Below are 12,979 nucleotides of genomic sequence, written 5' to 3'. Positions count from 1 at the left end.
TGTCAAATACAACTTACTGTGTCGCTTCTGACATACCGGACCAGCAGGAACAATTCATAAAAGGATAAAATGCAAAAACGTGAAAAACAAACAAACATTTTTTCTTCAAAGGAGTCATACAAAAACTCATCTTGTTTCAACATACTGCTAACCCCCACCTTACTGACCTAAGGTCAAAATCTGCCTCTCCTCATCCCTCTCTTTCTTCACCCTGAAGCTGTCAAAGACAAAAGTCAAAGCTAACTCTTTCTAACTTGCAATAACCAACCCTATCCAAAACCACACACCATATATATAATTCCCTTTAGGGGCCACAATCCACTCCTATTGCCAGACTCAAACACATCTACTGTGAATAATTCACAGAACACAACAACACAACATACCAGCTTCAGAACAAATGTTGTTACCACCCTATGCAATGGTACTCATTTCATCAACGTTAAATGGATGAACGTCTCAGTAGGCCCAGCTAGAGTTAAAAAGTTCAACCCTGATATTAAACTCAAACCTCTGCACAGGGCACATTGGCTCACTGATAAGTGTGAGCGGGAAATCCGTTACGCTCGCGGATTTTTCGGATTTTTGGGAAATCCGCAATCCGAGAATTTTGGGATTTCCCGCAAAATCCGCAAAAAAAATCCGCGAGCGTAACGGGTTCAAAAGTTGAACCCCCACTCATGCAACTATTTTACAATGGCGCCAGCAAGCTGCCAGCGCCGTTGTAAAATAGTTACAAAGTTAGCTTGCACAGGAACCACTAGATAAAACGAAGCAGGTGCTGATTTATTTTATCTAAGTGCTTCCTGTGCAAGCTAACTTTGTAACTATTTTACAACGGCGCTGGCAGCTTGCTGGCGCCATTGTAAAATAGTTACAGCTCACAGCTCACTCAAGGGACCCCTGCGCCCTTCGGGACGATTGCATAGTAACACACACATGGACGCTCGAACTAGTTGATGCTCAAATTCAGTGACTCATTCATTAGCCCAAAAACAATCGTGAGCGTCGTCGAGGCTGGACAGGTGTGCCTTCTTCCCAAATCTACCGTGGAAAATCACTGTGATGCTGGATAGGCTTTGCATCCTTGACTTTCACGAGCGCAATACCCGTGCTGTTCCTGTGACCAGGAGCTTCTTTCTCTTCATCTGCTGAACTGATCTTTCTCTGACCTTTTATTCACACAAGACGAGGCAGCATACCCTACTGGGCACATTGTGTTCGCACGGGTTTCTGCAAGTTCGCACGCGTTTTGTACAATTTCGCAATTTGCGAAATTGTACAAAACCCTCGCGAACTTGCAGAAACCCGTGCGAACATAAAAAAAAAAATCTGCAAATTCGCGGGAATTCGCGGATTTTGCGGATTGCGAGTTCGCAAATCCGCAAAATTCACGAGCGTGAGATTCGCAAAATTCACCCATACGTACTCACTGAGCCACTAAAAGCAACCTCAAATGGTAACAACCTGCAAGTTTGCATTATACACAAATGTATACATGAACTGAAGCCTGAGACACTTTAAAGCTATTGTAAATGGCAAGAATGCTGTTTAAAAGTCTATGTAACTCAATTTCGACTTTGATCTCTGGGGCACTAAAAAATAAAGATCCTACAATTGCATTACTTATTAATCATCCTCAGAATGTTCTTTACAGATTGCAGAGATTAGACATTAGACATATCTCATGTAATTCCTTAGAAAAATGAGTTTTTACGCCTGCGCCAAGTGAAAACCCACATGCTAACGTCCTGATTATCCTGTAACACACAACTTAAATTAAATTCTAATGCTAGGAGGTCATAGTATGAGTATTAAGCTTTATAAATATTAAAAAACGAATTTAGAAGCACTTATTTTTAATAATTATTTTTCATAATTAATAATTATTTTTACTAAACCCAATCATTTTTGATAATTCCACATATAAAAGCAAGCTGAATCCCTTGCCTATCATTTTTAGACGCATTCATTTATGAGCCTAAGCACAGAAGCCTAACTGAAAACATGACAGATGTTCGCGCCACTTTTTTAAAAAGGACAATTATCATTTAGCAACAGAACCAAGAATATACTTACAAAAATGCTTAAAGAGAGGAAAACTGCAATTGAAATGTCTTCCTGTGATACAAAATAATGAACCTTATTTTTGTAACCCTGTAAAACAATATTCTGAAATGCAAAGTTCCAACCATGATTAACTAACGGCTAAGTCTTGGCTAAATAAACATTCCGATGTTATTCATGGCCTTCAAAAACAACATCTGCTTCCTTAACGGCAGTAAGAGCACTGTACAGTGTTGAAACCTGAGCACTGTGGCAGTCTTACTTAAAACAGACATTTCAAGTTTTAAAATGCGTGTGCAATAAGATGCATTTAAATTTTAGCAAAAATTCACTTTAGCTGAAGTGTTTGCCTTTTACATATAATGCAATGTATGCAAGGAAAAAAAAAGCTATAAGTTTGTTTTTCTACAAAACACACAATTTGTTTTTGAGGCTTTTTATATTCCTAGTGAATGTGAATTTTAATTGTATCTTTTTTTAAGCATTTAACAGTTTGTACATATGCGTTTTTACTTAGTCTATAAATTAAATAGCAACATATAGCTATTTTAGCATATCACATGGTAAATTGCTGGATTTTTATTTAATTTTTACTTAATAATAATTAATCTGACATTTTACTTAACAAACTGAAAACATCAAAAACCCACAAACACACATTGAGCTCCTTTCAGACATAAACAGAAAGGGTTCAAACACTCAAGACACACAATACAGCGCTTTAGCCATTTGTTTCATAAATTGCGCCATCGCTATTCATTTACAGAAGTTACACTAATGGGAAAACCACATAAACATTTAAACACACATTTAACCCACATATCAACACTTAGGACTGAAACAATGGACAGCCCACAGACTGTACTTAAACCAAACCATTTGTAAATACTAGTTGTAAGTCATATTTACAAGAAACGCTTCTAAATAGTGTTCCAAAAGACTGCAAAAAAAAAACAGTCCAACAGACTGCTGTATGTCCAAGAAGCCAAAATACACTCAATTCACTAGTTTTGGCTGGCAGAGCACCAGAAATCGCTCTGCATATCTCCATTCATAAAATTGCACAGAACAAAGGATCCTTATATGCATTATGTCCATATTTTAATTCCCTGGGGATACAAAATCACCAAGGAAGAAATATGTTTTTATACCCAAACCTATTTAAGTATTCCCTCTAGGGGAGCGATCTAATTTTAATTCACATCTCACTATGGTACCTTCCAAGAAAAACAACACACTCTTTGATGTGAGCTTGAAAACAGGCATGCCAAAAATACTGCAGAATATGCAGTATTATAATCAAAGTAGTGCTAAGGTACTCTTCGTACGTTACACCGTTCTACAAAACCAGATAGAGAAAAATCTCCTCATTACCTGCCTACACAAATTGCAATTCACATATACAAACCTATACAAATCCAAAGTTGGCCAACACAAATTCCAAAATTCCAAAGCTATACCAAACAAATGGTTGTCCAAATTCTAACTGCCAAGATCTAAATGACCTAACGGTCCTTTTAAGGTTCTCAGTCAGGAGTGACATCATGTAGAGGATCAAAATCAGGAAGATCAGAAATATACTGGGCTGCAGAGACAAAGAATCCCCAGAATCTCCATGCACAGAGTACCTCTTTATTAGAGTCCTGTCCTGTCCTTCTCAGTAGATTTCTGTCTTCTGACAAGTCACTCCCTCAGATAGCCACTTCTCTGATGAGGCCCGCTTTGGCCGCGCCATTTGTAGAAATAATAAATCCACTTCTCAGGGGTTCCACTAATACAAAGAAGTTGACACAGAAGCTGGAATATAAAATAACATCTTTATTAAACTCAAATGAGTGAGACTACCTCACACAGAAGCCTTAGCAACTAAATGTGTCAGTCTGCCCGAATGGTCTCACTTCACACATTATATACTCTTTATCCTGCCCCAGGCATGTAAGGGAGTTGTACCAATTACATTCCTAAACAAATGGAAAATCTGGAGAGTCAGCAGGTGAGTAGCCTTTGGGGTTTTAGCAGGGTATCGGCAGAACATTATAATTACATAGTTCTCAAAGGTTAACCCCTTCGATGTTCATGACGGAACAGTTCCATCATGAGCGTCGGTTGACCTGTGCTCATGACGGAACCGTTCCGTCATAGTTCCATAAGCCCAATGGAACGTTCAGCACAGCGCACAAATTTGCGACGCGCTAATGAGGTTAATCTGATTTAGATGTCACTGCAGGGCATGGCATGATTACATGTACAGTATCCCAACCCAAAAGTCAATCATTAAGAATGTTCCAAATTCAACCTCCAAAAGTTGGACAAACCTATAATTGAAAGCATAACCCATGTAATGAAGAAACATAAAAAGAAACAGTAACAGATGATGAACAAGATAAGGCATGTGCAAGGAAACTAAAAGTTAATGATGTCCTGAACATTGATTGGCAATCTCAGACAAAGATCGATCAGGGAAATTGGCTTTGCGATGTCAGTTTCAGGTGAAGAGGTTAGTTTCTTACAGTTCATTTCAGAGTCAAAAAGAAACCTTAGTTAATGTATACATGGAATAAGAAGGCCAGGCCACTTTGTTCGCCAGGCTACCTTCACAGGCCTAGGTGAGGGCAACACAAAATGGTGGCACAATATAAAATGGAGTCAGTCTCGAGAATTACAGAACCTCACTATGGGTTCCCAGAACGTATTTTCTAAAACAATTTATTGCAAATTTGTGGTGACTCTGTATTTTGTTTTAAAAGGGCAGTCTCCCAGACTTCAAAAAAGCATACACCCTAGGTTTGGTCATATATAGACTGAAAGAATAAAGGTTAAAGGGATATTATAGTTGGGAAAACATGTCAGTTAAAACATAATATTTTAAACTAACAAAACCATTAAAATTCGCCAGTTATAGTTATCTGAAGTAACTATGACTAGTGCTCCAAATATCTATACCATGCGCACCTGCCATGCACAGTTTTGTCATCAATTATGTCATTTCAGATGTTGCAGTGATGGTATCAATAATGCCAAATCACATGTTACGAGTGATGTACTATATGAAGTAATTTAGTGGGGCATGTTGAGAACACAAATTATAGTTACTGGTTTAGGAACATTGGTTAAACATGGACCTAGAAAAAGACACCTTTATAAGGCTAAGTGGCTTAACACTGCCTTGGTAATAAGGTGAAGCACATATCGCCACAGTTACGTCACCAAAAGTGATGTTCCTGTGGTGATAGGGGCTTGTAAATATGCCCCTAAGTGTGCAGGTATGTAGGTACTGGGCCAGTGGAAGTGGGCATTCCACAATCCCAGTGGTGTGGAAGCCAGCCTGCCAGGTCCTTAATGAACATCTTGCACTTATTTCAGGATCTGCACGTTTTCTCCTTGGGAAGAAAGTACCTCAGGTGTATGCACTCTTCCATTGATTATGCAGTCTTATGCATCGTCGGTAGACTGCCACCAATAGGCACAGATCATATGCTGGAAGCATGTGTTCAGATAGCCTTGAGAATGCAAAAACAGCACTTCAGTGCTGCAGCCCAGAAAGTGTTCTTTCCTCTTCATTTGCAAGCAGATTCAATCCTTGGATTGAGTCAAACAGAGTGCCTTAATTTGGAAGCCAGTCAGTAAATTGGGGACATCTGTACAATTTTAATACAATTTCAAAGCTTTCCATTCTCAGTTGTTCCTCTAAGTAAAGCACTTTGTGACCTTAGCACATGATTTGTTTATCTAAAACCCAGAGTGATGAAACCATATATTAATTGCACTGAACTATTTAATGATTTCTAACTCCATCATTTAAATATCCAGATTCTTTGGGAGCTTGAAAATAAATTCCTTTCACTCAGCCAACCAATGGAATATGAAACTTGCTTTGCATGGTTCTACTGGTTCTCCTTGCCTCCCTTTTTGAATGGAGAAGGTGTTGCAGTTTTTTTCAGGCAAACATTTTTCACTAGGCATTCAGAAGGCTCCTCTCCTTTTCAAGCTTAGCCACTGATTAGCCAGTTCTTTGAAGTGGCCGCAGAAAAGCAGGGTCATCACAAGGTGCGAAAAGAGGCTGACTATAAACATACATATGGATCTCTTTGTACTACACTGCAGCTGAGCTCAGGCCGAATATAGTTTACTGATAGAAGGACATTAGGTTAGCTGCCTTTTCAGCCTCCTTTACATATGCCCAGCATTTGGTTTTGAATCCATTTTTACATTTCACAAATTATATGTCAAATTTTATATTAGGAGGGTATGTGTCCTGTAGCCTTGGCTGCCAGGAACACGGGTAACTCAAAATCACATTAAGTGTTTGGAGTTGGATAGAAAATAATATTATTCACATTTTATTTTCCATATCTGTACTATGTACTGCAGTTTTAGAAGCGTTTTGCACAGTGATCAGTTGTAAGATAATGCAATGTTTGCGTGACCACCCTCCACTTTTTGCTATATTTTACTGCTTGTGTATGGATTCAGAACACTGGGGCACAGCGGTCCACTAGCCAGTGTATATGCTCTGACCCATGTAGAATTGCCTAATCCCTGATTAGCATATTTAACTTACCTATATGTCCCTAGTAGATGGTACTCCGGTACCCAGGGCATGTAAGATAAATGTCACTAGCAGCCTGGAGTACCTATTGTGCCGCTACTAAAGTGATATGGCAAAGCATGTCATAAGGCCTGCCTCGGCACCCTGAGTGTGCAGTTTCAAAGCTACAAATTCAACGTGTCAGAATAAACCTTTTGCCTAACCTAAACCTTTATTTTTAATACTGATACATCACCCCAAGGTAGCCTCTGTATGTGTTCCTAGGTTGTACATTTCCTGGTAGTGAAAAATCTCCCAAGTAATTTTAACAGTAGCAATGCTGGCTCTCCCATAAAAAAGCTGTGACTTTCTAGTCGGTTATCCTCCTGGTAAGCTACAGGGTCACAAAAATCTGCAAGAAGCCCACTTTCCTGAAGAGCCTAGCTGACTAGCTCCAACTTGAAATCCCATGGACCCTACTTGTGGCTTCCTCTGAAGTGAATCCTGACACCCAAGTGGTGTCTCTAAAGTCCTGTGACCCTTGGATAAGTATCAGAGTGTACTCCTCTTTCCTAACCCTTACATTGCAGAGTTAAAAACTTACCCCAGGAATTTTTACAAAAAGAACCAGAGACTACCACCGGACCGCGCCCATAATTGCATCATCAGTCAGATTGAATTTGGTGGTTTGCCTCCAAAAAACTCTCTGAAGAAGACACTGAAAGTATCCAGCTGACAAGGGACCTTTCCTGGGTGCAGAGTTAGAATCTCACCCACTCTAAGCTTCCGGCCCTAAGTTAACAGATTCACCAGGCCCTGTAACGGGGTGATCAGCACATAGCCTGCTGACTAGTTCCCCTGAGGATCTTCCACAGTCAGAAGGTAAAAACATTCCAACGGACCAGATCTGGTCCCTGTATCCAACCTGTGCTCCATCGTTTTAGGCCTTAACTTTTGACTTTGAACTAGTGCTACGTGGCCAGATAACCATGGCTGGTGGTTTGGGTTTTTTGGTGCTAGAAACATTCAAATCTTCCTTACACCTGATTTTTGACGTTTTAGAGTCTATTTGCTCATTAACTTTTTCTCTATTTTTTTCAATTGAGGTGGGGCATTTATTTTGTTGTACTCTCTACTTTTAACTGTTTCGGTACTGGCAAAAAACAATTCTCCGTTTGAATCTACAGCTGCCAAGGGTTGAGCTCAGGTTTTAATTATTGAGACCGAACTGGACCTGGTCAGGAATCGTGGCATTATTTCATGAAATAATGCCACCAAATGGATAGCTATCCACTTCAACTAATAACCCAAATTCTCACATCAGTTTTATAAGATTGGCATATATAAAACATTGTAAATAAAAAAACTAACCTTTTCACAGTGCACCTAGCTGAGCCAGATACACATAAATGCAGATGTACAGTGCAAAAAGGATGGTGTGATAAGACAAAAAAATCCATTTTGTTACAGTGCTGCAGAGCTATATTCTTTATTTACTTTATTCTAGGCTCTTAAATTGTAATGTGCCACTAGTTCTAATTGATATATGCATCTAAAATCTGCGCCTAACATAATCATACTATTTCTATTTCCCTCTCTTGACAGATTTTCTTGAGGCAAATTATGTACCAACCTCCTCTAGGCGATGGTAGTGCTTGCTTAATATGTTCACTCACATAGTTCTATTTGAGGTTGACATACAAATGTTATTTAGAGCTTCTTATATCTCCAAGTCTGAAACTGATTGAACTGGTAGTCAATGCAGCAATTATCAACTTGCAAAAAATTGAGTCCTTTTAAATGGAAGACCCCAGAAGCAGATGATTATGTTAACAGCATGTTTTCTTTTAATCTTTTGCCTGAAATGTGAAAGTAGTTTAATCTATGGTTTATTGAAGTATTCTTAATACAGAATTATTAATTTTGTGTGACATTTATCTGGTCATCGAATCAAGCTTTTCATGTAAGGGCTGAAGGGTTTGATGAAGCGGCTCTAAGTATGTATTGATTACTGCTGCAAATCAATTCAGGATTTTACACTTGTACCCATTTGTGACATTTTAATCAAATCAAGAAGGCTAATTTAAAATTAACCCAGGCCATTGGAGGGATTTTAAAACTTCAAAAAACTTCAGTTTTAAAGGCCATTAGCCCGCCAGTTGAAATGTTTAAAGTACAGGCTAGGGGGTCCACCTTATATGGGGCAGAACTGTGGAGCCATCGCTCTGCGAATGCCCTCACAGTAACAGAAAATAATTTCATGAGACAGATTCTAACTCTGCCTAAAAACACACCCCTAGTTCCTTTGAGAATGGACTTGGGCATCTGCCCCATTGCTGAGTTAATATCTTCACGCCCACTGATGTACTGGCGTAGGCTTTGGAGTACCCCGGAATTGGCCCATTATAGGGATGATCTTAAAGCGGTATTGCCCATACTGGGTGCAGGTAGAATCCCCTGGTTTGTTTTTATAAGAGATACCCTAAGAGCTATGGGCAGGGAAGATTTATGGATTACTCCCGAAATATCGTGCCCAGAAATTTCTCAAAAATCCCTAGCAAGTGCCATAAAGGAATTTAATGTGTCGCGTATAGTGCAGACGGTTGACTCCTTGAGTCTAACATATGGGTTCCTTGACTTTAAGTGCCAATATAAGTTTGAGCAGGCTGTAGATACCATTCAACCTGTTTTGGCAAAAAAACTCTTTCTCCAATTTAGGTATGGGACCCTTCCACTACATGTAAGATCTAGCAAGTGGGCACATGACCCCCTAATGATTTTTATAAATAGATTAGGTGCATGTGTAAGTAATGGAACTTTCTCTCAGATTCTGCTTGGGACAATTGTGGCCCATCAGTTTAGAAGCAAAGGAGAAGATCAAAGAACTAACAGAAACCTCTCTTTAAAACATGCTTCTAGAATCTCTAGAGGATCACTTTACCCATGCTTCCTGAGGTCCACTGGTTAGACTTACTATACTACATGCTGACCCATAACCAGCAAGTAAATTGTATTACCATTCTTATTATCAGAATGTTTATGTGTTTCTTCTATGGTATGATAATAGTATTAGCTAGTTTCGTTATATATGCGAACTAGGATAATTGTCAAGTTTGACTACTGGCTTGCTAAAACTTGTTAATTCTCAGAAAATGTAGATAAGTGCTCTTCTCATTATCTAGTGTAGTACGGTCAATAGCACCATAGGTTCATTACCATGTGCTGCATGTGATTTGACAGCTTTATGGTCATATTTTGAACCAACAATTTTGGTCAGAAACCATACTAGAAAACTGTTCTTCCAAGCATGTCTCAGTTTTTGACATAGTTAGGCACCCTATGTTGGTAATGACTGTGTTAAAATATTCTTGGATGAGTTCTTTAATAGTAGATTTTCATGAGAGGGGCATATGAGTAGTTGATTGAAATAATATAATTCCTCCTTGGTTAGTTATTTGTGGGATCCTTTCTTCCTGTACCTTCTTTTCCTTCTCCTGTATGGGAAGATGTTGGTAATAAATTGTTTGAATGAAGCTCATTCAAGATTTCCTACTGGGTTTATCTGGTTTCTTTGGCTTTCCATCTCAAATTTCCCTCTTGTGATAGTGAGAGTTGTTTATGTTTCTAATTACTTTGTGTTATTGACCACACTGTTCCTTTTTTTGATCCAAGGCAGACAGTCTCTCTAAGGGTTAATTTGGGCAGTCTCCTTTCTTTTGCTGTCCGCCAAGCCTTTTTATCTTGCTGCACCTGTGGATGCTCACCTGCAGCATTTGCCCTCATCTCCAGTTTAAACTTACTACTGAATCCCTCACTTTAAAGAATCTGATCTGTACAACATTCTGAGCCATGACAGTTCATTCATCTTCGTGGCATACTAAAGTATCGAGCTCCCGAAACTCATTTGGGTGCCATGTTCTCATTTTATTGGGGCTAACAACATGCATCATCTTGTTCGCCATACTTGTTTGTTTAGGATTACTGTACATGGGTTATTTGTGTCACCATGGTGCAGTTCACATAATGTGGGACTTTTGTGGCCTACAGTTCATCCATGTGGTACCATGTCCGCTACAGCCTGTGGAGATAACATGCAGGGTTGTCTGAGATTATCATATGGATGGAGGAGGTACATTATGTTCATTTGGTGGTGAAAATAGGCAACCTTAATGGATGTCATAATAATAGTTTGTAGCTCTGTTTAAAGCCCAAATAAACATAGGAATTGGTGCTGCATTAGCTGTTCTGACACACAATAGCTCTTAGACCTTTGGATAATGACCTTGGGCCTGTTTGTGCTATAAAATCCTGTAGAAAAAAATCCTACATATGTCTTAGCTAATTCTTTAGCAGAATGTAGTTAGATTTAGTTTGCATTGCTAAAAGTATCCCTCACCATCTCCCCACCCTTCCCTAACCCTAGCTAAAATTACTATAGCCCGGTGCAAGTTATACTGCGAATATTGGAGGCATATAGCCCTAAGTACAAGGTAGACGGGGCATGAATGAGCAGGGGGAGTAAAATAAGGAATAAATCAGTTAGGATTGAAATGATCAAAGCTCGGTTCCCAAAGAGGATCCCACCCTTAGCTTCTCCCATGTTACTCTGCTAACACCCTCTTTCTTCAAACTTAACTCGATCGCTTCTGCTTAATCTACACATGCATTTATTAAATCAATACTACGGTACAGGCTGACCCTTGGCTGTTGCAAAACATGGAGATCCTCAGGTACAGAGACACTATTAGTTCTCTGTTTAACTTTGTATGGTTTGGTCCCTGCTATTGAATCATTTCTGCTAATCAGGGAACTGTTGACTCATTTGAAACCCTTTTGGGACATGTAGCTTTTATAAATCATTTCTACTAATCAGGGAACTATTAACTAATTTGACCATGTAGCTTTGTTCACTTAGTTCTTAGCAAGATTCCTTGTATTACGTGTTCTTTTGAAGGTTCCCTCATTGCGAGTATCAAAATGTGAAAAAATGGAAAAATGACTGTCATGTTAAACCCAGTAAATGACCAGTGTAAAAATAGAGTGGTGCGACTGCTGCTTACTTCTCTTCTGCTTTTTGTAACCTCTGCCAGCTCGACTGCTCCACTTCCCCAGCCACCTAGTGCCTTTAATCTTGGCTGGCAAATAGTCTTATCTTTAAAGCTTTCCTAGACTACAGGTTGTCATTAAAGCCATAGGTATGAAGGAAGCATTTTCTGTAGGGTTGCTACTACAGTTTACAAGAAACATCTGGTCCCTTTTCCTTTATTAGTATTGGGTCTCATCCTGTATATTTACCTCTCAGAAAAGGGTGGTATGGTTGTAGATACCTTGATGTGCAATATACAAGTCTATAAATACAATGTAGTTGCCATTTGAACAAAAAGAAGGGATCTGATGGACATAAGGTATGCTCTTACAGTTGTGGAGATTGACACATTGCTGCCAAATAATTCTGTTATTACAGGCAGTAAACTAAAGCTTTTGAGTGGCAACCATGCAATTAATTAAGGATTCCTTTATCTAAGAGGGTGCTGATAACATACTAGAATGATGATTTATAGTGATTTTTAAATTCTAAACAGTGGAGATTACCAGAAATACTATGGCTTTTGCTGGTCGGACGGAGGGGGGCGATCAGTGTGGATATGAGTCAATGACTTTTCTAACCAGGACCTTTGCAGACTCCTTTCAGGACATTAGCTAAGATGAAGTAATTTCCATCATGGATGGGTTGAACCCCACCTCATTATCATGAGAGACCTGCCCATCTAACATTTTAACAAGGTTATTCATCAGTAGCTCTATGTCTTCAAGTACCATCCTGGAACAGCTTAAATAGACTTGCATCACTCCTTTATTGAAGAAACCTTCTTTAAACCTTTTGCAAGAGAACATCTTTGAACATCTCTTTGGCATTGATGATCTTCATAAAACCTGCTGCAAATTAACTAAAATGTTCTTAAGGACAATATCATGATGATGAGTGCCAATATGGTGTTTGTCCTAACATGGGGCAAGAATAGCTCTTATTCATGTTTAAACAGCTATACTCAAGAAACCCTCTATGGTTGATGCAAAGTTTGACACTCTTGGACACACCTCTGTTCTTGGAAGGATGGATGAAGTAGGGCTTGTAAGATCAAAATTGCAGTTGGTATTTTGTGTACTAAATTACAGTTATGTATATAAATGCATCATTGAATACAGTCCCCCCACTCCAGTTCTTTGTGGAGTATCAAATAGGTCTGACAAATGTCATTGTCAGTCCCATCATTAATAAGCAATGGCAAATCTCTAAACCTGACAAAATATTGTTCAATTTCTAATCTGTCTTCATCCAGCAAAATTCTAAGAAACATGTAACTAGTAACAAGGCTATTATAA

At 39.0% G+C, this 12,979-nt stretch overlaps 1 protein-coding gene across 1 annotated transcript in view; it reads left to right on the top strand.

Annotated features, from left to right (window-relative positions):
- LOC147696853 (disks large homolog 2-like) overlaps positions 1 to 12,979 on the top strand; it is a 1,652,766-nt gene that overhangs the window by 1,284,661 nt on the left and 355,126 nt on the right. The window lies entirely within an intron of this gene.

This window comes from Lissotriton vulgaris, chromosome 8 (assembly GCF_964263255.1).
Source record: "Lissotriton vulgaris chromosome 8, aLisVul1.2, whole genome shotgun sequence".
Lineage (NCBI taxonomy): Eukaryota > Metazoa > Chordata > Amphibia > Caudata > Salamandridae > Lissotriton > Lissotriton vulgaris.
Note: the sequence above shows the minus strand (reverse complement) of the source record. Positions and strands in the feature narration are given on the sequence as shown.